This window comes from Phasianus colchicus, chromosome 11, assembly GCF_987193195.1.
Source record: "Phasianus colchicus chromosome 11, bPhaCol1.hap1.1, whole genome shotgun sequence".
NCBI lineage: Eukaryota > Metazoa > Chordata > Aves > Galliformes > Phasianidae > Phasianus > Phasianus colchicus.
Genome location: NC_143446.1, coordinates 4,675,321 through 4,701,039, shown reverse-complemented (window position 1 = coordinate 4,701,039; position 25,719 = coordinate 4,675,321). Strand labels below are relative to the sequence as shown.

The 25,719-nt window shown below is 38.7% G+C and overlaps 1 protein-coding gene across 15 annotated transcripts in view; it reads right to left on the bottom strand.

The window, feature by feature from the left end:
• ATP2B2 (ATPase plasma membrane Ca2+ transporting 2) overlaps positions 1-25,719 on the bottom strand; it is a 393,147-nt gene that overhangs the window by 197,076 nt on the left and 170,352 nt on the right. The window contains exon 1 of one of the 15 annotated variants that reach the window (XM_090148046.1): positions 24,206-24,513. The exons of 11 other annotated variants lie outside the window; for them this stretch is intronic. The gene's annotated coding sequence lies outside the window, so the exon portion shown is untranslated. Of the gene's footprint in view, positions 1-23,064; positions 23,395-23,777; positions 23,848-24,023; positions 24,141-24,205; positions 24,514-25,719 lie in introns of those variants that run through there. 3 more of the 15 variants (XM_090148049.1, XM_090148050.1, XM_090148047.1) reach the window with 3 other exon arrangements.

Here is a 25,719-nt window from a genome sequence, read left to right as displayed (position 1 = left end):
AAATATTTTCGTAACATTTCTGCTTGCTGGTGATGTCCAGCTTCTTGATGAAAATCTGCAGATATGTCAAACACTGTGACTTCACTGCAGAAATTTCAAGATCCTCTATGCCCTTGAAGCATGACAAGCATAAAGATTTCTTGGTTCCTTCTTAAACATTGTAGATTCCAGCCCAGTCTTGCTTCTGTGTTTACAAGCAGTCAGTGGGCTTTTCTCAGACAAATAGGATGCAATCTACCACATTCTTACTGCAAAAGTTGTAATGATTTGTGTTGCTTTGGAAAGAAATGCATAAGGAGGAAGCTGCACTTCCCACTAAGGAATAACATCAAAGCAGTGAAATGACATGCCACTGAAAAGGCACAAGGTCTGCATGCTCTGCCCACCTGTCACCCCAGCAGCAAAACTCACCAGCCTCTTCTCCAGCACCACGTTGCCTGCTAATCAGATCTGCACCTTCACACCCCAAAGCCTGGGCCACGAGGGTGCACGAGGCTTCCAACAGGTCATAGTGTCAACTGTGCTTTCTCTTCAGCTAGAAGCACTTCAAACGAGTTGTGATGAACTGACAGATTTTCAAGAGCTTGAGTGGTACAGGAGGCCGAGCCCTTGGAGACTGAAGGGTGATGACCTCCTGGTCCCACCCAGACCCCAGGGCTGACCTCATGGGCACAATGGAGCAGGAGGCATTGGGGGGCAGCTATTTGGAGCTCGTTACAATATCAACCAAGCTCAAAGGAACTGCCAAATCCACTTAATCCTTTGTGCTGAAAACATACCTTCCAAACTGAAAGCATATTTATCTCAGTCTTACTTCAGCAAAGGTGACTGGTTTTTTTGTCCCTAGAGAAATCTCTGGAGCTCTTTGCACAGTTAACTTGAAAACTGTTCAATGCTTCATTTTATTCTACTTAAACATCACTTAATGGCTCCTTTGCTTTCCACATTGGAATAAATTACCAATAAACACAGCATTAATCTGTTTGCTACATCCTGCTCATTTCATTTAGATTGGGCAAAACATCTGTAAGAGCTTAGACATTCTTTGTGCCAAAGTGCTGGGAGACCAAGACTTACCATGCCCAAGTGTGCATAAGGCTAAAACTAGCATTCCACAATTTGCAACTCACACTGAGTTAAGCTTCATTTATATTTTCTATTAAGATAGTGATACTTCAGTTCCTTTATACAGGAGACATATATCCTATGTGATTTCCATTGAGAGCATAGTTCTTACAGGAAGAATTACAGCATTTTTGCAACCTTAACATAGTATTGAGTTTTGACTTTCAGTGAAACAGCCTCACTAATACAAAATGAGTGCAAAGCAATGTATCTTGTACCCAACCAGAGAAGCCATTCAGCATTTTCCAAGGAAACCGTAGGAACAGACATGGTAACTTCAAGGAACTGTTGCCAGTACTCAGTGAGGTGGATATACTGAAAAAATATGCAGATAGAATTAATGCTCTTCTCTTCCACGCAATATTTAGATGATTTGCAACATCCACGTGAGGTACATTAATCAGTACAGTGGGCAAAAACATCGTGATGCCTGTACTGTCCCACACTGTCATGTAGAATGTATCCACTTTTTATATTTTTAGATTATTTTTTTCTGTGCTTCATAGAATATCCCCTATGTCCTAGATGAACCAGTGATGAGATTTCCATACTGCTCCAGAATAAAAAGAAAGAAAACAACAAAGCTGAAAAAGTCAAACAAAATACTTAGGAATGACATCAAATTGTGAAGTTTCTGCTAAAACAAGACTGTTACATTCAGAGCCCAAAAGAAACAAAATGCAAGCTTTCTAACACATAATAAAATGCATCATTGTACATCCATAGCTGCATAAAATTAATTATAGCAAAAAATTATGCTAGCTACTCCTTGCCAGGAATCTTTACAATTCACTTAAGAAGAGAATAGAAATCACTTAGGAGTTCTAACAACCGAAATCATTACAAAACCTCATAAATGATGTCAGTCTTTGCAAATAAATAAATAACAGCACCAATAAGCTTGCAAGGACAATGCCAGTAGATAGGATTTATTAGAGAAAGGTCAGTAATTGCAAATCTAATCATACTGATCTGGTAGTCAGTTCTATTTCTGAATACTCAAAAATAAATGCACTGTACACTGCAGCAATTCAAGAGCTTTTGATGAAAAGCTAGGTAAGTAATTTACTTCCCCTTACTGTCTTCCTTCCTGCTATGCTGATTGCTGTCTATCAATCAGAAAAGCACAGAATTTAAAGTCAGTCCAATTGCATCTCAATAACATCTAATCTGCTCCATTCGGTCCCATTCTTTACATTAAAAGTGTATGGAGTTCACTGTTTCTAATCTCCCAAATAAATCATCAGACAGACGTTCCTAAAAATATATACTATATCTAAAATGCTGTTATTATTAATTCCATTACCACCAGGTAATCTAGGATGAAATTTGGAAACAGTAATCTTTGATCTACAGATGAAACCTGGAAAGAAGTGGAAGAGGAGGTAGGCAGCTCAGCAGAAAAATGTTGATGTCAGGAATTGAAATCCTTCAAACACTGCAAAATGGACCCACGAGAAAAGAGCACAATTACTGAGGAAAACAGTAACTAGAAGTAGGGCATCCATCTTTCACCCTATGCTGGTTTCTGTGGAACAATTACACAAACAAAACAGCAGAAAGCACGCTTTCCTTCATTTTGGTTTCCTGACAAAATTCAGGAAGTTATTCAAAGACACCTTCCCAATCCTTTCCACTCAGCTACACTAGGAAAAGTATATGGTCAACAGGAAAAAAGAGACTAGAAATCAACCCCGAGCAAAAGGAAACCTCAAAAGTCTACAAATAACAATGTTTTTTTTTTCCTTAGGACACAGTCCTATGAAAAATTGTGTATACCTCAAAACAAAAGTATGATAATTTTCATGTCTACTACACATCCACAGCAAATGGCAGGAGCCAAGGGACAAGATGACAAGGTAGACAGGAGGCATCTGTCTCTGCAATATTGTTCTCATCAGGAACTTTATGTGTCTGGAAAAAAAAACAAAAAAACAACAGAGGTTCTTCAAGCCCAGCCAACTTCTGCACTTCCTATGTTGCTGTCAAACAACCATGCTTGCTTTAAATTACCTGATCAGTTGCTTTGCAGAAGTCCAGAATGAATTTTCTGAAAGGCTGCAGTAGTGTAGATGACAGGGCTTTGTCTTCCTCACAGTGTCACTCACACTGTTTATTTTCCCTACATAATTGCTGTATCTTTGGGTGCCATGTAGATGATTTAGACAGTGGAATCCTCCTGCTACCAGGCAGTTAGAGCGATTTGCAGCCTTCCATTTGCAGAGTCAAGGGAGACAGCAAGCACGCAAAAAATAAGAGTTTTCACTCCAAGCCAAGCTGCCCATGTCTCACATTACTCTGAGAGATACTGGAAACAAAACCACTTGCAAATCAACACAGCAGTACCAGGCTGGTCAGAAAGTAGGATATTCATTGCAAGATTTCCCATGAAAAATCCTGTGACTCAGCCCACTGAAGCCAACATGTAATTACAAGGCTGCCCTGAGGTCTTATTTTTGGGCGCTATATTGTTCATCTATTCAGTAAATGTATTTGAAAAGAAAAACAGCCCAAACTAGAAAGATGTGTAAGGAGAAATATCAGTGCCTGGTGAGCAAAATTGTCATTGTCAAAAAGCTTAACTACCAGCCCCGTTCTTAAGGCTTTCATTTCCCATAGCCAGGTGATGTGTTTTTCACTAAGTGCCTTATGAACACACACCCAGCTGGATAACTTTGTCATGATTGCTTTTCCAATTGGACCCACCCTGAAGTTAGAATTCATCATTTCACATCTCAGAAAAAAATTCTGACATTCCTCTAGGTGAATGCTGACAAAAAAGAAAAAAAGATTCCTAAAGATTCCTACATCTCACTCACAGTTTACTGCTGGCGTATTTGCTGTTTTAGATAGATAAAACTGAAATAAGCCAATGTTCATGCATCAGTTCTGCAGTGAACTATTCATTGGTTCATTGGAAAGAACACAGCGCTCCAGTGACTTGCACTGGGACTGAATTCAAAGGCTCGAAACAGCAGCTGCACACTGATTTCAGAGATAAACCTGCCCTGGCAAAGAGTATGCTACCAGAAAAAGAAAAAAAAAAGAAAAAAGAAAAAGAAAAAAGAAAAAAAAAAAGAAAAAAAAACCCTAAAAGCATGGCATATTACACAGGAATATATTATACATTCTGTAATGCTGTTTTCTAGACATGCAAACTTTTCATTTTTCCTAATATGGTATTATATGATCAATCTTCACTTGATGAATAGGACCGTGTAAAAAAAAAAAGAACTGTAATTTGCTAAAAAAAAAAAAAAGCAATGGCACTGTTCCCATCTCTATTTCTAAACCAAGTATATTCATTTAAGCAATGTCCAGATAGATTCCACTGCTATATCGATAAACTCATCCACAAATTCAGTACTAAATATTAGGAAACAGCAAATCTTAAGAGTTGGTTATTTCTCACAAAAGTCAAGATTAATGCCATTAAATAGACATTCACAGAAATCATATCATTCAGGGGCTTTCAAACTCACTACCCAGATGTCATCTTTTTTTCCTAATCCAACAATTGGTATTGTCAAAAAAAAAAACATTTTGGTAATCTGTTGAAATAACTATTTCACTCCTGCTACAGTAACGGAAGTAATTGTGCAATTACATTAAATTATTTTTGGCCTAGTATAATTAACACAATTTGGAATATTTCCCATTTGTAACGGGTGAAGTCTAACATGTTGTATGTATATGTACCTGAGAACATTATCCACTTCTGCATTTAACACACTAGGATAAAGTATACAGCATTTGCAACAAAACAAGTAGATCTTTGGAAGGACGATTTTACTACTGTTCTATTGTAGAAGATGCGTGTCTTTGTCCTAAATTTTGTTATTTACACAGTGGCAAAATTAGAGGGTATGCTCACAAAACAAGTTCCCTTCTCCATAAATTTATCAGAACAGGTCTCCTCACTGTTTAGCATGCTTTCCCCAGCAAAAGAGGCCTTGTACTACCAGCTGTTCCCTGACTCACCTTGAGTTCAGTCACCAGTTACAACCAATTTGATGGAATAAGGAGAACTCACGAGTATTTTGGTCCCACCACTTTCCTGAACAGTGGAACATCTCTCTGAGTCTGATTAGGAGGAGGAAGCCTCCACAGCACAGATACGGATGGAAAAGTTGTAATATAGCCATTCTTCTTGGCTTACCAGGCAGGCAGCAGAGGTGGCCATCAGTCCCAGCAGTAGGCAGAGCAAGGTTTGAGTGCAGGGAAGGGAGAGGAAGGTGGGCAGGAGCCACAGGAGGATATGGCTATTAGAAGGGAGGCTTGCAGATGGAGACTGATCAAGTGGAAAAGTATACAGGGTTAAGACACAACACTGTATATGGCATAAAATTTGATGAAGATAGCATAGGATGTGTAGGTAACCTCTCAATAACTGTTTTGTTTGAGAAACAACTTGTATAACCATGTATTTACATGGAGAAACAGTTCTTTCATGTTACCTACAATCAAATACTGGGAATAAAGCACAGATTAAAGTTACAAAAAAATTTTCTATTACCATTTCTATTAAAATGTTTTTAGTGTTTCTTATTTGAGTTGAAGGATGACAACTTGATTGTCAACAGGTAAAATCTGGGTAGAACTTCAGAAAGTTAATTTAAGTAGAACAGCTTTTTTAGATTTCCAAACAGTTTGATTTCAATCTAAAATACTTCTACTTGGCTTCAATTCAGAGCACTATTTCTTTACATTTTGCAAACACGTTTGCTTATCTCCAAAGGTTAAGTTTGTTTAACCAGCCTTTTATCCCTTCATCAAGTACACAGATGACACCAGACTTGCAAAAAACGTATAATACAATCAGAGCTGCAACAAAAGATGCTGCACTACCTGCCTCTTCCCCCACCAGCTTTAATGATATTCATGAGCACCAACTGTTTGCAGCTCAAGTCCAACAGGAATCATAAAAAAACCAAACCTGCTCATCAAGACTAAGTAGAAGAAAAATGCTGAGTAGCAGCTGTCACAGAGTGGGAGGACAGAGACTGAAATGAGAGAAGAAGCTGCCAGTACCTTTTAAGGTATCCTTGTCTAAGAAAATGAAATTCAAACTGAATCTCTTCTCTCAAACTCTTTTTTTTTTTTTTTTTTTTTTTTTTTCAGTCTTTTAAATCGGTTCAATTAAATGAACAACTACTCATTATGGGATTTTAATGTATAAGTTCTTTCCTAGAAAATACATCAGAAGGTTTGCAGGAAAAAATCTCCATCTTTGTAGACTGCACAGTCCAATGGCTGATGCAAAGAACACTGCTGTACATTACAAACCTGTATACAAACATATTTGCAAACATACATCACGGACTGAGAACACCATGCATGTTTCTGAAGTAGTACTTCACATACCTTTCTCTCTCACAAGAAGAGGATAAGATCATACTTGATGATTCTGTCACTTTGCCATTGTTACAAAGTTTTTACTTAATATTTCATTATGCTTTATCAAATTAATGTGTAACTTAATTTCTCCTAAACCATTCAGACTTGGTTTCTTTAAAGCACTCCTTTAAAGAAACAAATTTTTATATCCATCTATCTATAGATAAATATGCAAAACATACATACATGTGAATACCCATACATACATACACACAGAGGGGCAGGAAAAAAAAACAACAGAAAACATTACGGGAATGTAAAGAGTACAACAGAGTGCCCAAGAGATGAAAATTTCAATAGAGCTGCTGATGAAATCTCCTTATTGTATCTCTCAGAGGGTCCAACCCAATGCACTTTCCCATGATCTGGGAAGATTTTGGAATGGCACATCTCTTCCTGTCACACAGCGGCAGACGGTGTCTCATCAGCTGTAAGGGCAGTTGAACCAAGGTGTTCAGCATTAATACTCATCATGTCCAACATCTGAGTCAAAACCTATCTTATGAAATAATTAGAAAGGAACCACAATTCAAAAAAATAAAGGTGTGGCTTCAGCAACACAATCAGATATTTAATATGATACCAACATACAATTATTAGTTATTATCTTATAAATGATCTGATGCATTGCTCTCAAAACATCATAACCTATTTTCTGTATTTGCACATGCTTTCTTCAGTTCATTTTCAAAAGTAGTCTTCTTGCACAACTGCATGCCAAAAGATAGTAATAATTTTACTTTACAGACTACTCACTTTCATTTCCAGTACATACTCTGTTATGTGCGTCATTTACTGGCCATGCAAAAAACAACTTCAATTCTGATGAGTATTCTTTTTTTTTTTTTTTTAATTAAATTTCTAGTTAAATCTTCACAAAAATGAGAACGGAAGAGAACTTAAAAAAGAGAAAAAGAAAAAAGAAAACAAAAGATGAAATGTAACATGAGAAGAATACCTATTATGGCATTACTTAAACTCATGACAAGGTTTTTCTGATAATGAAGAAGCAAGGAATTTTTCCAAAGAGCAAACAAAATCAGGGTCAAAGAGAAAAACGTATATATTTATCTGCTACGACTGTAACAGGCTATATTCTTCTCATGAAAGCAATAGGAATAAGAAGAGCTAACCATAAATTGAAAGTGGCTTCTACGTTTCACGGGCCAAATGATAAAGACAAGTAAGAAAGGACTTCTGAATCACTCACCTGCCCAGGCAGGCACTGCTTATGAACAATCAAAGGAAAAGACAGAAAGACAATGCCACTCCAAAATATTAGCATACACAAAAAGCTTCTGATTGACCAAATGCCGTTTGCACATTCAAAAATGAACATCACCATGTTATAGCTGCATATTTTAAAGCACAGCCATAAATTTGCATGAAATTAAAGGTCTCACCTGGAGAATGATTCAACTAGTAGTCCATTACATTTTACTTGTATTATGCTTTCCACGTATTTTTCTATTGCAGAAGTGTATGTAATAGTCAAAAACTATTTTCTTCAGAAAATACTATTAATAAGAAAGAATTGTAAAGAAGATAACTGATAGCCAAGTTACGTATGTTTTAAGCATACATCAGACTATAAATTATAGCATATCACACATTCAAATTACTCCTCTTAAAACTTCTTAAAACCAACAGAGTGTGGTTTATGTCAATTTTCAAACGTACACAGCACCATCCACTCAAAACCCAAAATGGAGTAATTATGAGAACTCTGCAATAGAAAATCTGTTGAATCCATTATCCAAGAAAGGCATTAAAACAAATGGTTTTCTAGGAAGCATGGGAAACAAAACACGATCCAGCTGTGTCAACCAAAATGTTTTCCTCTTTAGTCTAGAGATACGCCTGAAATGCAGACTGAGTTACTTCCCTCTCTTCAACATAAAATTCTTATGGATTGGCCGCAAAGTTTTCACTCTGTTATTTTGGCTATTTTAGCTATTATGCACCTGCTTCACAGAATGACAGAATGGCTTGGGTTGGCAGGGACCTGAAGGATCATAAAACTCCAATCCCCCTTCCACATGCAGGGCCACCAACCTCCATACCTAATGCTAGATTGGGCTGCCCAGGGCCCCATCCAATCTGGCCTTGAGCACCTCCAGGGATGGGGCATCCACAACCTCTCTGGGCAGCTGTTCCAGCACCTCACCACTCTCATAGTAAAAAATTTCCCCCTGACGTCCAACCTAAATCTTCCCTCCTTCAACTTAAAATCATTTCCACTTGTCTTGCTATTATCTGCTCTTTCAAAGAGTTGACTCCCCTTCCTGTTCGTCTATCTGCTTCATCTATATGGAATGCCTGATGTTATGTAACTCAACTAGAAAAAAATAATCTGGGTTGAAAGCATCTCTTAAAGCAGAGATGACTGAAAAAGTCATGCCACCAAAAACAGTTAGTAAATAGCACGGGTGGATTTACATTGAAGTCAAGTTTGAAATACTTTAAATAACAACAACAACAACAAAAAACTAGTCTATACATTGAGCTAATAATATATATTTAAAATAGTTCTAATTAAGTCAGGTAGGTTCTCTTTTCTTTAACCTCTGAATGTTTCACCGGTCATGAAGCTAATTACTACGTAGGACACTGCCAATTGATGTTAATGACACCTATTCATGTGCACGACATCTTACATTTAAAATTCTGATGTGGAGTATCTCAGAACCAGACCATGTTTTTGGGAGGCCATGGGGTTAATGGGATCTTTTAGGAAAAAATAAGTGATTGATGCTGACTCAGCTTATATTTAGGACTTGCACTTTTATACAGCTTTGGAAACATTTTCTCAAGAAAACAAGCAGGGCAAACTGCACAGCCTCTTGAGGACCACTACTGAGTATTTCTCTCTAGAGAAATCTACTGATGACAATCCTTAATCAGACCATCGGAAGCTGCAAGCATTCAATTAGATGCATTTCTACCAGCACAACCAATACCTGACACTAATTCTGAAATTCAGGTTTGCTTTTCTCTGCACGCATCCCCAGTAAAGGGCAGCATGCCTGCCAGTCCCTCAGCTGAGAGCAGTACAGTGTGAGTTGCTGTGCTTGAATTTTGTCCAGCTCAGTTTCTTATGTTTGCTGCATAGCCCCACTAACTCCTGACAACACACAGTTAAAAATCTGTTTGGCACAACATTAGCAAACAATTCTGCAGCATTGTACCAGACTACTTGCCCTTGATTAAAAACATTTGCTGGAATCGAGGTTATTTTGTTTGAGTTGCAACCAACTATATTACTTTGCATTATTCTCTGTGAATGATTAATGCATAGCAATTTTAATTGAAAAATGATAACAATAATCAATAACTTGCACACGGTAAGAGAATATCTAATGTTTCTGACCAAATCGGAGTTTAGCTTGACTGCTAGGTAGCACCATGCTTGATTACTCAAATATGAAATCCACTCTGTACCATCCAAAAAGCTGCCTTTTGTCAAGCACAGGTTTTTGAGAAGAATATACTGGTTGATGTGTAGCAGAGGCTGAAACTCTAAAGATCAGGTATTTTATTTACTGAAAAAAAAATCCTGGGCTTTTTCAACCAGTCTTCTTTACTGTTAATAGATCCAAATACATAAAAATTGGCTGTTATAATTAACATAGTTGAGATGAAGGATAGAAACTAAACATGCCGAAAATAACAGGCATATTCATAAAGACTGGAATGCATCCAGGAGTTCAATGGCAAAAGAACTGTTACAATCCACAACAGAAGAATCAAAATATTGCTTTGAAAAACTGCATTAAATTATATTTTTATTTCTTTCTCCAAAGATGTATGCAGTACCAGAAATACCAACGATATTAAGCCAAATATTTTTTGCAGCAGACTTTACAAGAACCATCAAAATGTAGTAACTACTATTTGCAGAAAATACTACTAATTCTAATTTACTGTATTTTAAATTTACAAGGTTTTACCCAACCTCTTGCATTGCTCCCACCTTTAAAAGCATGTGTCTACCAACAATACACCCTGCAGGACCAAACACTTGTTTATCATTAGTATTTCTGCAGTGCAATATTATGAAAACACTCCCCTGCAAAGCATCATCATCTACCTTTTGCATCTTAATTTCTACTAATGAAATCATCTGTCCTATCAGCTCTTCATCACTGCAAATGTATTCAAGGACATCCTGAAAATGCAGAAAAGTACTAAAGCAGCTGCACTCACACCGTTATCATGAGTCTTCCTTATAACAAGCAAATATAATGGCTGCAAAATTAATTTAAGAAAGAGCAGTTTTCCTTCATTTCAGATGAAGTTGTACACACTCAGAAGGATCACAGATCTCACCAAGAAGATCAGTTTTGGCCTGACACGCAATAGATTTTTTTTATATATATATTTTTTGCCAGGAGAGCTGCTCAGATCTCCTCTCCACAAAGAAAGAGAAAGCAAACAGAACCAAATTCTACACTCTCTTGCTATTGAAGGCTGGCTTGCAACTCAGTGAAGAAATTCCGCAATTCAAGCCCTCTCATTCTGTACTGCTGGGTGCTGAAGATGGCTGCTATCTCCAGCCTGTCTACTGCATCTCTTCTCCTGCTGGGTCCTTCACCTGCCTTCAGCAATGCTTGCTAAAACAGATTGCTAACAGCTTTACTGCCAGCAAGACCTTCACTGGAGATGCAGCCTGCATGAGTCACAGCGTCCTTGTGCTGCTCTTGCTTACGCCATTTGGCACAGCAGTTTAAATATACAGCAGAAAGTCCTAGGACCCTGCTGGCTGCTGCTCTAAAGGGGGGCTCTCTGCCATCAGGGCTGCTATAAGGGCTGGTCTTGAGCAATTGGAGCACGATATCTTTATTAGCAAAACAGTGAAAACTTCAGCGTGCATCAAGCAGTTCTTTACTGCGGTGTTCTTCCTATCTTGAAGAAACACAACGTTTAGTAATGCACAGCATTTCTGCATCACTGAAGAGAATTTGCTAATTTTACTCTATTGTTAACTACTGGCAGAAAATAATTCAAATGACAGGAAAAATTAACATTTTGCTATGACCACAGAACTAAGTAATAAAACGTATTATTTTACTAAAACTGTGGATTTTAGAAACATTATATGAAAAGGTTCATTTAAAAAAAAAAAGTGTTTTTTTTTCATTTTTCTGTTGGAATTGCTGTGTTCCAACACAAACAAGCATGCTAATACTAAAAGAAAAAAATATCCCACAAAAACCTTTGTTCAAGACCTTCACTACCCATGCTTTGTTTGATCTCCAAGATACCAGACAAAAAAGTTCTTGGTATTCTTAAGTCTCATTGACTTGGAAACCAAGAAGTGCTGAAAACCAAAGCCAACTACTTTCAGCCACTGGCCAGGTGTGTTCTGCAACCTATACAGAACCACTTAACAAGCACATTAAAAAGCGCTGCATTTAAGTCTATATTTAAGTCTGTTTCTGGAATACAGTTTTTGATCATGGTTTTCACACTGAAGGTAACTGGACTGAAATCCTATTTCAAGGTTGTGAATGCCATTTGAAAGATTTAACAAGAATTCTTGAACCCTGTTACCTAGTATTATGATAGTTTTTTTTTAATGGTCTGAAAGATCATTTCTTCTCTAATAAGAAGGTGGCTTCCAATCACAATCACAATCAACATATTAAATGCTTCCAAAGAACGTTATGCATTAAAATCACCTCTTCCATCTAAGAACAAGAATTTGTTCAAAATGCAGACCATCGGAGTAAGATTTGGCCCAACACAATTTCTACGTGCAATTTCCTTGGAGAAAATATACAGATTTCTAATAATCTGCCACTTCACATTGAGCTATATCTACAGGACTTTTCAGACACGCCATCAGTCAGACTGCTTTTGAGAGAAATATTGAGTTCTCAGAAACATTTTTTGCACTACTACTTGGACACTCACAAAGGCAATCACTTTCTCTTGCCAGCTCTCACATTGTTATGTAATGCACCCAAGCTTTTACGTTTATTCAGAGTACACAACTGTTGTTCAATTTGGCACATTTTTAGTTTTAAATATGAATTAGAATGCTTCAAAGAACAAAACTGAGTTGTGAAACATTTCCAAGAGAAGCTGAGTATGGATTAAAATTATTTGGCTTCTAAAGCAAAATTAGATGATGTTTAATTTAGTTTATTTATGAAGTTGTAGTTGTTCAATTCAAATATGTAATCTCCGTTGAGACAGTTCAGCTTTGCAAAATCATAATCTGTTCCTATATTTCTATTAGTAGTGATTTATTCCGATTCATTGCTTTGTTGGAAAACGTTAATGAAAGCAGTTGATGCTGAAGAAGATCAACAAGCAGGAAAAATCAACATATTCACCAGTCTGAAGAAAGGGGAAAGACTGAGTGAGACCATCAAGCAAGGAAGTCCGAGCCAAAGACCTCTAGGGAGACATGAGATGTGGAGAAAACCAAGCTCAGGGACTTGGCTGCCAGGCTGAACTAGCATGACCTCGATTTTCAACAACTCATCTCAAAAAGTCACACAAAACCACATGGAAAATTACATTTCTTCCATGGGTATATATTTGTGAGAGATGAAGATTAAAGTCAATCTCATTGAGCTTTGATGACAACGCTTTAGGGGGGTAAACTGTTTCTGAAGGCTTTGGGTACACGTAGGTTATATGGACACATGAAGGACAAGTCCAGCCACTGGACTACTGCACATTTATTGTAAGAATACATGTAAGAATGTTTAGGATGATTTTAAAACCACAAATACTCTCATGTCTGCAGAATCAGACCAGCCAGATGTACCATAAAAGCCTTCTTCCAATGCAGGCATTACAGCATCTCATCGTAAACACAAGTGAGGCTTTCTAGGGTAAAGACTTGGGTTCACAAGACAGGAAGAAAACTTTGCCACAATTAACAGAGACCCTCAGAAATACCATAATTACAGCAAGAACTTCTCCATCCTCTAAGCAGCTCAAAATACCTCCAAACCAGTGTCATTGGTCTACAACCTTTTTTTCATATGAGACCACTCCTTACGAGCAGTCACATATTACCATCTTCTGCCTTTCCCACAGACACTGATCAATCCTTACTTTGAGTCATGTAATGACAATTTAACAATTTCAGGGAGAGCCCTTTGGGCGAAAATAAAAAAGAGAAATAGAAAAGAAAAAAAGAAAAGAAAGGTAAGAGACTCTTCCTCCTTCCTAAACTGAATTCAACATGTTTTCATCCAGCCCTTACGGACATCACCACAGACATTTAGTGCTGCATAACTTAATGGAGGAAGTGGTTTGTTTCATGCTAGGCCTAATCTTTTGCAGGAATGAATTCCATAGCTCCCAAGAAATTTTTATCTGAAGCAATTACAAGTTCTTCCCTTCTTATTACTGCAGAGGGACTTTCTTGCTATTAAAAGGCTGAGCCATGGGAGTGAAAGTCAAATCCATATAAAATTTTGAATTAACTAAGTCTTCAAACTTTGAGGCTCTACCTTCACTGGAAAGCAAATGCAAAAAGCAGACCAACACAGTAATGTGTTGCTAGCACTCCCGAGTAACTCCCAAATAGACTATCTGGCAGCTGGCATGAAAGCTTCTGGAGAACAAGTTGTAAGGTCAAACAAGAATTACTGAGGAAGGGAGTGGATCCTATGTGTGGGAGGGAGTACAGTATTGTTATTGTTTGCAAGTGAACCACTGAAAGAATAACTTGAATGGAATTCAACTGTACAATAAACAACAAAAAGAGCTTTAAAGCGACTCCTCTATAACCAAGGTGCTTTTACAAGCTATATTTATATACTAGACACAAACTTTATTATTTACGTATAGTAGGATGGCTCCAAAAGTAATGCTCCCTATTTATTATTTTGATCCACAAGGTCAGTACCATATGGTTGTAGTATGGCAAAATGGCATCTGATGTGGAAGCGTGTATGAAGCAAGTGAATTCCTCCATGCAGAAAAAATGCTGAACATTTATGGAGACCAAACAGTGGACGTGAGCACAGCAAGGCAGCAGGTGGTGCATTTCAGCAGTGGGCAACAATGACATTGGGTCACCTCTAGTGGTTCAGATTTTGACGAGCACAACATGCAGGCTCTCGTTCATTGCTGGTGAAAATGCAGAGCTAATGGTGGTGACCACGCTGAAAAACAGTGTTTTGTAGCTGAGAATTTGCTCTACCAAATAGTGTTATTGTGCTCTTTGTGTTTGTTGTCATTTCCATGGAAATAAATAGGAGGCATTACTTTCAGAGTGACCTATGTATATTACATATAATGTTTTGGGTTGTTTTTTTTTTTCTTTCCCATTCTACGTTGAAGAACTTATCCCTTTCCTAATTCAGCATTAGTCAGAACTCTTCTCAAGCAACCATCTAAATGAAAACTGTCCTAATCAGTAGAAAATCCTTGTGGAGTTTCCAGCCCATGCTACTGGTCTTCAGCATTGAGTATCACTTCAACTCTAATGACAGTGTTGCAGTCCTCAGGTCATGTCTCTGCAGAGGTTAGGCATCATATTTTACTTAATGTAATAAATCTGGCACACAAGCTTTACAGAATCATAGACCATAATCCTCTTTGATTCCTATTGACCACAGATCTCAGGAATGAGCCATCAGTGGTATCATCTCCCAGACGAAATAAAGTGCCCTGATTTAAAGCAATAATACATATGTATATTTCTGGTTACTTTATCATGTGTTCTTTCACAATACCACTTTTATTAACTGTCCTATTCTCAGGGTTTTGCAATTAAGGTTTCAAAAATACTGTTATTTATTGTATTGGTAATAAAACCTTTAGAAATATCACATCCTGTATCTACAGCTTCCATCTGTTCCAGATAAGATAAAGGAGAACATTATTTCCTTAAAAGGAAACTGGACCTGATTAATAAATGAGGTTTTTTTCTTTTTTCATAGAAGTTCTTAAAAAATTCATCCCCAAAAATACTTTTCTACAATTAAAGACATCCTCTTAATCCAAAAAAGATATGCAAATGAGACTTGTATGTTAAGACCTCGTGCACTCAATCTGAATGCTTCAAAAGGTTCCAGAAAAACGACACTTCAGATGTCTGCCATTTTCTCATTTGTTTCTTTCCTTCCTCAGCTCTAGTATCAGAAATATGCCTTCAGATTAAAACTTCTAAGTATGCTTCTGAACTAGAAAAAGGAGGACAAGGGCAGGGAAGGGGACACTTAATTTATTATCTTCTCACATTAGAGTTACAGGGAACCTTAATGATATACCAAGCTATAAACCCTGTAGTTTGTACTATATTAATCATCTGTCTACATGAGAAGTCAGATAAATATATAATCCTATTTCTGCACTGCAGATTTGATGTGCCTCTTCCTCAGTTTTTGTTTTTTTTTCCTTTATTATTATTATTATTTTATTATTATTATCTTTTTTTTTTTTTGTGAGCATTCCTTCAGAGTCAGGTGGGAAATCTGTAACAAGCATGGAATTACATAAAAAAATAGTTTGTAAAAATGCACATCTACATTAATAGGAGATAACCAAAGAGAGAAATAGATAGCAATTCAATCTCTGCAGCAGAGTGTACCTTTTGTCACAGTCTGAGCACAATCTGTCTCTGTTAACTCACTCTGCCCTCCCCAAGGTCACTCCTGTCACCAGTCACAGAGAGCGGCTGTCCCCCAGCCTGGGCATGAGCCCGGTCCCACCTGCATACAGAAAAAGCTGCACTGAAACAGACTGTAGCCATCTCTACCTGTATCTCATTGCTGCATCGCAAGGTTCTGAAAAAGCTGTATTTCCTTTTCGTGTCTCCCCCCTTTTCAGCCCATACAAGGAAATAAATTCTATCCCTGCACTTTTTATGCTTGTTTGTGATATTTAAGCACTATGCAGAGAACACAGAAACTCCCATTAATATTTCTGACAAATCAGAATAAAATTTAAAATCTAACCATATAATAAAAGGACTGCACGTATAGCAGTGCATACATATAAATTGGGCATCCCTCACATATAGATGCTCAAAAATAAAACATCAGCTCACAGTCCTTATGTTCTGAAGGAGTTCTTGGCACAGCAAGAGGAACATTATGGCAGTCCTTGGCTCAACACAAAGGCAGGCCCCTTTGCTTTGTCCCTCCATGGCAAGGAGGCCTGTCTTGTGCAGAGCAGCGTGGCGAGGGGACAAGAGGCATCAAACACTTGGTACGAGCCAAAGAAAGTACCCTGCAAAACTCAGAATTAAGCCTATAGAGAAAATAGGGATGGACAATGCATGGAAATTAGGTTTATCATTCGTTGTGTAATCATCCTGTTCTAATGGTTTGTCTTTTGGCATTTTCAGCTACCTTATTCAGTAACACTGGTTTAGCATTAATACGTTATCCTACAGCAGTTGGCAGAACAATTTCCCTCTATAGCATTATAGAGGTAACCACTCCTGCCGTAGTGAAAATGCCCTTCTTGTACAATGCACAACTTATAGTGAATCTAAAACTGCACAGAATTCTTCAAATTTCCCAGGTTAGCTTAACTACTCATTGCTAGGTATTCCTCTCAGCAGGGGGAGAGGGGAGTCATTTGCATTTCACTGTGAAAAGCAACACAGAATGATTTCATTGCACTTGCATTTCACTGTTCCCTCAGTATCAGACATCAGTGGATATATTTTTAGAACAACAGGCAAAATCTTCAGTATAATTCAGGTTGAGGAAAGGCATGTAGTAAGCACGCAGCATAAAATTCAATGGTCATCCTTGGCCAGGACAAGTTTCTTCCTAAACGAGCTTACAAAGGACACAAATCAATGCTGCCTCCTGACATTCAGGATCACACACTTCCCAGGAGGGCTAGAACAGTTTATTGGGAACACCGCTCTCTTCTAATTACCTGCGTGACACAAACTGTACTGTTCTGAAAGACAAGCCATAATAGTAGCAGCATTTTTATTGTGCTTCATCAGCATCAGTTTTTGTCAAGGTTAGTTAGATGCTGAGCACAACCGTTATAATATATTCATCCATCCTACTGCAACAAAGACTGCGGGTGGTAGTGTTTGCTTTCAAAAGGCAATGGCCAGAGGCAATAAAGGCAAGAGGAATGAAAACCTTCACCATATGTAATTGAGAAATGTGCTCCTCATGAAGGTGAAAAAAGGGTTAAATTAAGTAACTGAATGCAGCAGATAACTGGATGTATGTGGGTGCATCTGTCCAAAACTGAACTTCAGATTCTCAAGCAACCTGCTTTCAGCTGGCTGCAGCTTGATGCAAATGTTGATTATGCCTGGACTAAATACCAGTAGCACATCCCATTATTGAAGAGAGACTACTGGAATTGTGAAAACCAGAGCCCTCAAGCTCCAGAAGGAAGAGGAGGCTCAGCAGAAGGGCTCCCCAAAGAAGCAATAAGAGAGGAATTAAAAAACAAAAGTGAAGACTGGATGAATGACCTTGGAATGTGGGCTAGCTCCAGAGATCAGAGATGCCTGGAGACAGATGCCAGGGGATGCCCAGCACATGCTGTGTGTGAGATCAAGGAGGGTAAAACTTTCTTCCTGCTGGATCTTGAATAATCCCCTGGTATCCAGATCCCACGTGTTGACACTTCCCATCTCACCCATGACAGCTGGCTGACTAAGGTTTCTTGGATGGAGGGCTGTTGCACTGGAAGCAGGCTCTCCCTCCTGCTCAGTGGGAGTAGTCTGCACTTGTGTATCTTCTTCTGCTGAATCAGCTTCGATTAGCCTGCTGGCTAATGGGAAAAGTTTGAAGCATTTCTATTTACACATTTAGCAGAACATTTATGACTGACCAAACAGCTCAATCACTGTTTTAATTGTGGTGGCTGACTGTTGTGTCTAGCAAGGTCGGTATTTTGTTATCATCAGACTTTGGCTGGGATATACAGATGGAGAAATCTTTGAAGACATTTAAGACACTCGTCCTATCTCATCCTAAAACAAAGTACAAAGCTCGCACTGAATTGGAGCACAACTCAAATAAGAGCACAGAAGATAACTCATACTGAAGAGAGCTCTTGTGTAAGCAAAACTCCTCGAAAGAGATGCACGTATGAGGAGTGCCATTTGCTTCAAACACTCAACTACTTCCACAGGACAGGAACTGGGAAGGCCAGAGCCAGACACGACTAAAATACTTCTTCGCCCAACACGTAACAGTTAAACGTCTTCCTCATCCTACTTCCTCAATTTCTGTGATAGAATTTTCAGCAAGATGCAAAGCATATTGGACTGAAACTCATTTTATTTTTGATTCATTTCATATGGTTTTATTTTTAACTCACTTTAATTAAAATGCACTGAATGAAATTATCAATTTGAAATTATTTCACCAGCTGTGAGCCTTCATTCTTTAGTATACAAAATAACTGTTTAGTAAACCTAAATCACCGATTTCTCTTTTTAGTTCTCAAGTCTATATACATACCAAACTGCATCTGGATCACTTCTGGATCCAGAAGTGATGTATTGGACTTCAGTACTGCATCTTTCTTGGTCTTAATTCTAAACATATCCAGGATATTGACCATATGTATTTTATAGTATGCTCCTTCCTTTCCGGGCTGAATTCTGAGATCCTAAAATTGTGATTACATTTTAACCAGGAAACACTCAAGAAAAGGTATTTTGGCCTAAGCAAACGTGTCTTCATATAGTTTTACCTTTGTTACTTCAGAAATTTGCTTCTTAACACAGCAGTAATCATTAGTAATCAAGTAAAAATATTGGCATATACCACAAAAAGATCATCTAGTGAAGAAAGAATACAAAGAGGTCTTGTCTTTACTTTCCACTGTCTGTGATGCAATAGCCATTAATTCCTAGATGATATGACAGAGTGCTCCCTGCACAAGATCACACATGATACAAACCAGGGAGGAGTGGCTGATGCCACCAGAGGGATCTGCTGCCATTCAGAGAGACCTTGATGCAGTGGAGCAATGAGCAACAAGGAATCTCAGAAAGCCCAACAAAGGGAAGTGCAAAGTTCTCTTTCTGGGAAGGAAACAACCCCAGGAAGGACCAGCAGGGCCAACCAGTAGGAAAGAAGCTCTGCGGGAAAGGACTCAGGAATCCTGGTGGGCACAAAACTGACTGGGAGTCAGAAACACATCCTCACAGCAAAGAAGGCAAACAGAGCCTCCTGGTCTGCATTAGACAGTGCAGGCAGCATGTTGAGGGAGGTGCTCTTGTCCTCTGCTCAGCATTGCTGGAACATCTGGATTGCTGTGACCAGTGCTGGGCTCCCAGAGCAAGAGACCAGACTTTCTGGAGGGTCTTCAGTGAAATGATAAAATGATAATTAAGGGACTGGAACAGCTCAAACAGCACTTGGAGGCTGAGAGCTGGGGCTGTCCAGCCTAGAAGAGAGAAGGCTCAGGACAGAACTTTATCAAAGTGTTTAAGTACCTGATGGGAAGGAGCAAAGAAGATGCTGCCAGACTCTTCTCAGTGGTGCCCAGTGAAAAAAAATCTGGGTCAAACTCAGGAACAGGCTGCTAAGTCTGCATCCTTGCAGACATCCAAAATGTGACCAGACACCACCTTGAGTAACCTTCTCTCTTTGAAGCTGCTTTGGGTCAGGTGGTTGGACCAGATGATCTCAAGAGATGCCTACCAACCTCAACTATTCTGAATCTGTGGCTCTGTGAAACCAGCTAGCTCCTCAACCTATTTCACTGTCTCCATTTGTGGAAGGAAGACAATAAATAGAAACTGCACAAACTTTCCAAATAATTTGTGGTTATTTCTGTTGGTCCTCTTCTACATTTGCACAGGAACTGCTTCTAGGACATCTCTCATAGCCAGGTGCACAATCCTTATGAGCTCTAACTGCAATGGCTACGTTAGAAAAATTTTCTAACTCGGTTACCATTCCTCAACTGTGCAAAATCTGATACTTAGGTGGGCATCCCACATCGCTCTTGAGTCTTCATATCTGATTGACTTGAAATATTTTAGAGGAGTATGTTTTGCTCTTTGCAGTGATGCCAGCCAGCATCCTAAAACCACTTTCATGTTACTGAGCTATTTTAGAAAATTCTTCATTTTATTCCAAAAAAATGTGTTTGTGATTTGTAATAATGTTAAGCATATTGATTCTTTTTCGACAACTGTAATTCTCCATATTTAGCACAGAAAATAGGATCATAAATCAAGAAAAACAAGAAAGCAAGCATTTTTTTTTCTCTAGACTTGAATAAAATCTGCAAAACTTCAAACAAGACCCCATAGCTCTTAAAACTGCATGATGTTTGTGCTCTGTACAAATATATAAAAATTACCAGAAAATGCTATTGATCATCTTCTTTGTGTAAAAAACCAAAGCTTAGAGGATTTTATCATATATTACCACTTGCATATAAAAATCCAGCATACAAAATATAATCCACCTTGGAAGAAATGCTGTTCTATTATGCAACCGTTCCACTGAGGATATATAATATCTGAATACAAGGTACAGATCCGTGATGCACAGCAATACATTCTATACAGTCTTAAAGTATTGAGCAGCCACACAGTGCACGATAAAGCCCTGGCAAGCTGAATCTAGGCTGACTTCCTAATGGCAAGCACAGCGCCTGGACTGCAGGTGCTGCAGAGGCAGCAGAACTATCCCAGTCACAGAGATTTCTGTTGCTGGATTTGCAACCGTGCCATACTGCCAGGGAGCCTCCATTCAGCTTGCATTCATTGCTACCTTCTTGCCTCAACAAGAAAAGGAAATTAATGGAAACGTTGGAGAGACTGCAGTAAGCTTCAGCAACACATTTCAGTATATGAATTAAGCAAAAAACTCTCTAGAGCTGATGGTTTCATAATAATCATCCTCAGCCTTTTTCTATAACCCTGTTTCAATAGGCTTATTTAAATTATCTAGAAATATATAATTTTAGTCAGTTGATCAGATAACACATGAGCATAATGAGTTTTAGTTCAGCAATCAGCCAGAAACACATTGGGAGCAATACCTGCTAAATTCCAGTGAACTGTAATATCCTTCTTTGTTTCTCCTTGAAAATATAATGAAAAATCCAGAGAAAGCTAAGCTTATTCTCTATTAGCTTGCACGTTATCAAATAAACTGCCTTCTTCCATTCAGAACATTATTTTAAGTCTGACCTGTGAAAGTATTTACATTTATTAAAAGGAGGTGGGTTCAATTTACAGAACTATCAGCTGCTGTAGTCCTACTGCAGTACAGTGAGGTTTAGTAAACGTTACAGATAGGTACAAGGTCATGACTTCTATATTTATTTCAAAATGTAATAAGGAATTCTTATATATACAACTCACATTTGAAAATACATCCTGCAGAATGAAAGTTTATAAAAAGGTAATGCTTCTAATCTAATTCTTACATATTAGCATAATATATATTTACATTTTCAGTTTACAGACTAGATTTTCTTTTTTTTATCATTAGAAAAATGTTTGCATCACAAATTCTAGGGCATTAGAAAAGATAAGCTGTACATTTTTTCCTGCTGAGAGAAGAGGAAAAAAAAAATAATAATCCTTTGAAACTGTTTCCTAGATACACGATATAAAATTTAAAAGAAAAATGCACTTAGAAATGTCATTTCATGGAAGCTCTTAAAAGAGCAGTATATCTAGTTCAGCATTACCACATCTTCTGTAACCTGTAATCCCACTGAGAAGCATGAAACTCTTCCAAGCTGTGTCAGGGTACATGCATGAAGCCTTTTTATATATGCAGAAAGCATGAGAAATATCATTGCACTGCCAACAGAAAAAGAAAAAATGACTTTTTCTGTGAAAATGCAAGTGTATTTACCAGTGACATGCTGGGCCAAAAATCAATTCTCCTCAGAAATGTAAAAAGAAAGATAGAAAAAATGAGGGGGGGGAGGAGGGTTAAAAAAAAACCAAGGTAAAGGAAAGATGCTCATGCTGCATTACTATACACAACTTATCTACAAGCCCCAATTTACTGCCTTATTCACAAACTTACTCATTTTAACAGCACTACAAGGAAAATATGAAACACTTCTTCACAGGTAGCAATTTTGATTAAAATGAGAGGAACATGAACAAAGTAAAAGCTGTATGTGATCAAAGACCTGCTGGATACCTGAGTCAAACAGTTATTTCAGAGCAAGGTACAAGAGCTAGTCATGCATATGGATGACCTCTCACAAATTAAATGCTAATCGGGAATGCATCTTGACATAAAAAAATGTGGACTGCGAAGTAGATCTGTAATCTTCTTTTACTGAGCAAAGGCTAACAAAAAGCCTTCATCATCAATTTCACACCGCATATATCTAATATTAACCACCGAGCCCAGAAATAAAAGTACAGTTTTATTTCTATCAGGTATGCCAGCTATCTTTCAAGCATCCGCATTTGTGTAACAGGCTCTGCAATCCTCTAACAGAGTCTCCAGCAGAACATACTAAGGAGGTCAAATGACCCAAAGTCCTTATAAGTATGCAGCATTTTGGATGCATATGAATGGGAAAATGAGCAGTTTTACCACGAAGGAATATACATTCCCTTCTAGCAACTTCAATACTTACCTTCCTGAAGATACGGAAAGCACAGGGCTAAGCATCTGCTCCTGGCTGCCCCAGTGCTCCAGGACTGCCCACAGTCATGGTCTCAGCAGCCCCCGACTCACGATGCCCCAGCCTGCACAGGACAACTCCAGGCCAGTAAATGAGGGGCTGGGGAAGGGCTCGACCGCTGCCCTGGACCACTGGGCAGAGGAGCTGCCAGCGCTGCAGGCAGGGATCAGCTGCACAGAATCTCCCTTTACATAATAGGAAATGACTCCTGTGATCTTATGGTTTCTGTTAAAGCGCTCTGTGTTTCATGAGCAGCCGAAAGCTTTGCCATGCAGCATGCAGGGATTTGGGGCCGATTCCTCTTTTTTTTTTTTTTATAAATGTATGTATCTGTAAGAATCATCAGTTATTGGACCATACACCACAGAAAGCCTTTCCCCATCTTCCCACAGGAGACATTATACAGGCTTAAAAGAAATTACATAAATTTTCCTGTTTCTGCAACAGTATTTTCTAATCCATTTCAATAGAAATGCACTGCACTACTTTTCCTTTTTTTTTTCTGTTATTCTGTGCGCCCTTCACTTTCAAGCATGCACACTGAAAATCTGCAAGCAGCTCTATAAATAAACCCAGCTGAGGATTACATATTTTCCTAACAATAAATGCCTTTACCTATCATAAGATAACATTAAAGTTACAAAAAGTCAAACTGTACTACTCACATTTTCGTCTTTTCTGTACGTCCATTTCTTACCCGCAATGATAAAAGCAAAATCTCATCCACGTGTTATCCTCACCAATCAATAACAGATTTAATCAAAATCAAGCCCGTTTGTTTAAAAAGACAACATCACACTGAATTCTCAACCTACGAGACCTCAGTGAATTATTTCTGATGCAAGAGTGCCTTTCAGCAATGCAGCTTCTGACTGACCTTACAGAATATTCCACACAAGTTGAAGCATTACCTTTGCAGAGATTCACAGGGCACAAACCAAAACCCAATGCATCACTCAGACCCGCTCTCCACACCATTTTCTCATCAGCTCGTGCCTTCCCGAGAAGCAAATTGCCAAATAAACAAGCTCAGAACAGAAAAGGGGAAACATATTTTCTTTTTTATTCTCATGCTGTGGATGTCGCTACTTACTTGGCTAAGATATCATCACAAATCCAAAATGATTTCAATTACACAGCGCAGTAATCACCGTTCGGCATCTGTAAGGGATTGACAAGCGGAGCTCCACTAGCGGAGTCCCTCTGCAGACCGTACCATCGCGGCGGGCAGGTGGGGAGGCAGCCAGCCTGCTGCCAGAGCATCGCGCTGCCAGCGCCACTGATGTTTATTGCCTGCAGCTTCCCACTGCTAAAGAAGGCAAGCAAACGGCAGACGTCGTAGGGAAGGAAAACGTTTCTCTGAAAGAAAAATGGACTGAACCACCATGTTGTTGTTTGTGATTTTAATACTTCCCTTGGGATAATGACAAAAACGGAAGATGGCAAACTACCAGGAAGATGCCACTTACTCAGAAACGGGAGAAACCTTCAAGGACAAGGACCGCCGTGTCCTGTCACTGTCACTGGGGAGGGAGGAAGGGGCAGCGGGGAGGCCGTGCCTGGAGGGGCTGGGGGCGAGGCAGGCACAAACCCACTGCCCCTACAGAGCTGTGCCGGCTGCCGCTGCGGCCACACGCCTCCCAGGTCAGCAACCAGGGCAGCAAATGCAACAAACATCCCTCTCCCCAGTTATCTCACGTTTACCTTTCACAAAGATGCAGCTCTCTTCCTCTCCTGTCTTTTCTTTCTGCTTATGTAAGAGCCAAAGTTAATTATAATGAAAATATTAAGAAATTATTTCCAGGCTGTGATGTGATTTTTTGCTGCATTTTTGCTTCTGTCATGCCCTCCAGAAACCTAAATCCCATGCAGGAGAAGCATGCCAAATGTCCTCAGCTTCCATCTGATCCAGTCACATCAGCACACCCTGCAAAGCTACACATACATGCCTCAGGAGCTTTCTGCTTTGAATTTTTTAAACCATATAAACTATAGCTCTCTGCCTCATGACAATGAGTTCACCACTTTCTGAGGTATCACAGCATTTTATTTTATTCTGAGCTCCTTAGTATCTGTTCTGTGCTACTGCTTTAGAAAAATCTACCTATTACGTTGAAATATTACACACGTAGGGTTCTGAGATGCTAACGGCTGTTTATTTGAGTGGAAGAATCTGTTATAGCTATGCAAAAAAAAATAAATAAATAAACAAATCTGAGCACTAAAAATAAAAGACGTCAGTCGCTTAAAAGAAACATACCACTTTCTAACTAACAGAGGTTGGTTTTTTTTTCAAAGTGAATGATGGCTGGTACACGTACAGCGTTCACAAACTGTGGCTTTAGGTGCTGTACCTCAAACCACTCCATCCTGAGAGTGACTAAACACGGTCCTGTTTTTCTTCAACTATGTTTAAAACAGCATATATAGAAGTTGTGAGCTTTTCCATAGCATCCTAGGACAGCAGTGCTTCGTGACTTCTCTCTGTCTTGGGCAGAACGAGCAAACTGTGAGCAGGCGCACCTCCCCAAGCACTCACAGGAGTAGCCGTGCTCTGCTCTGTCATCCTGCCTTACTCGCTGCTCAGAATATCAATTCAGTCGGTTA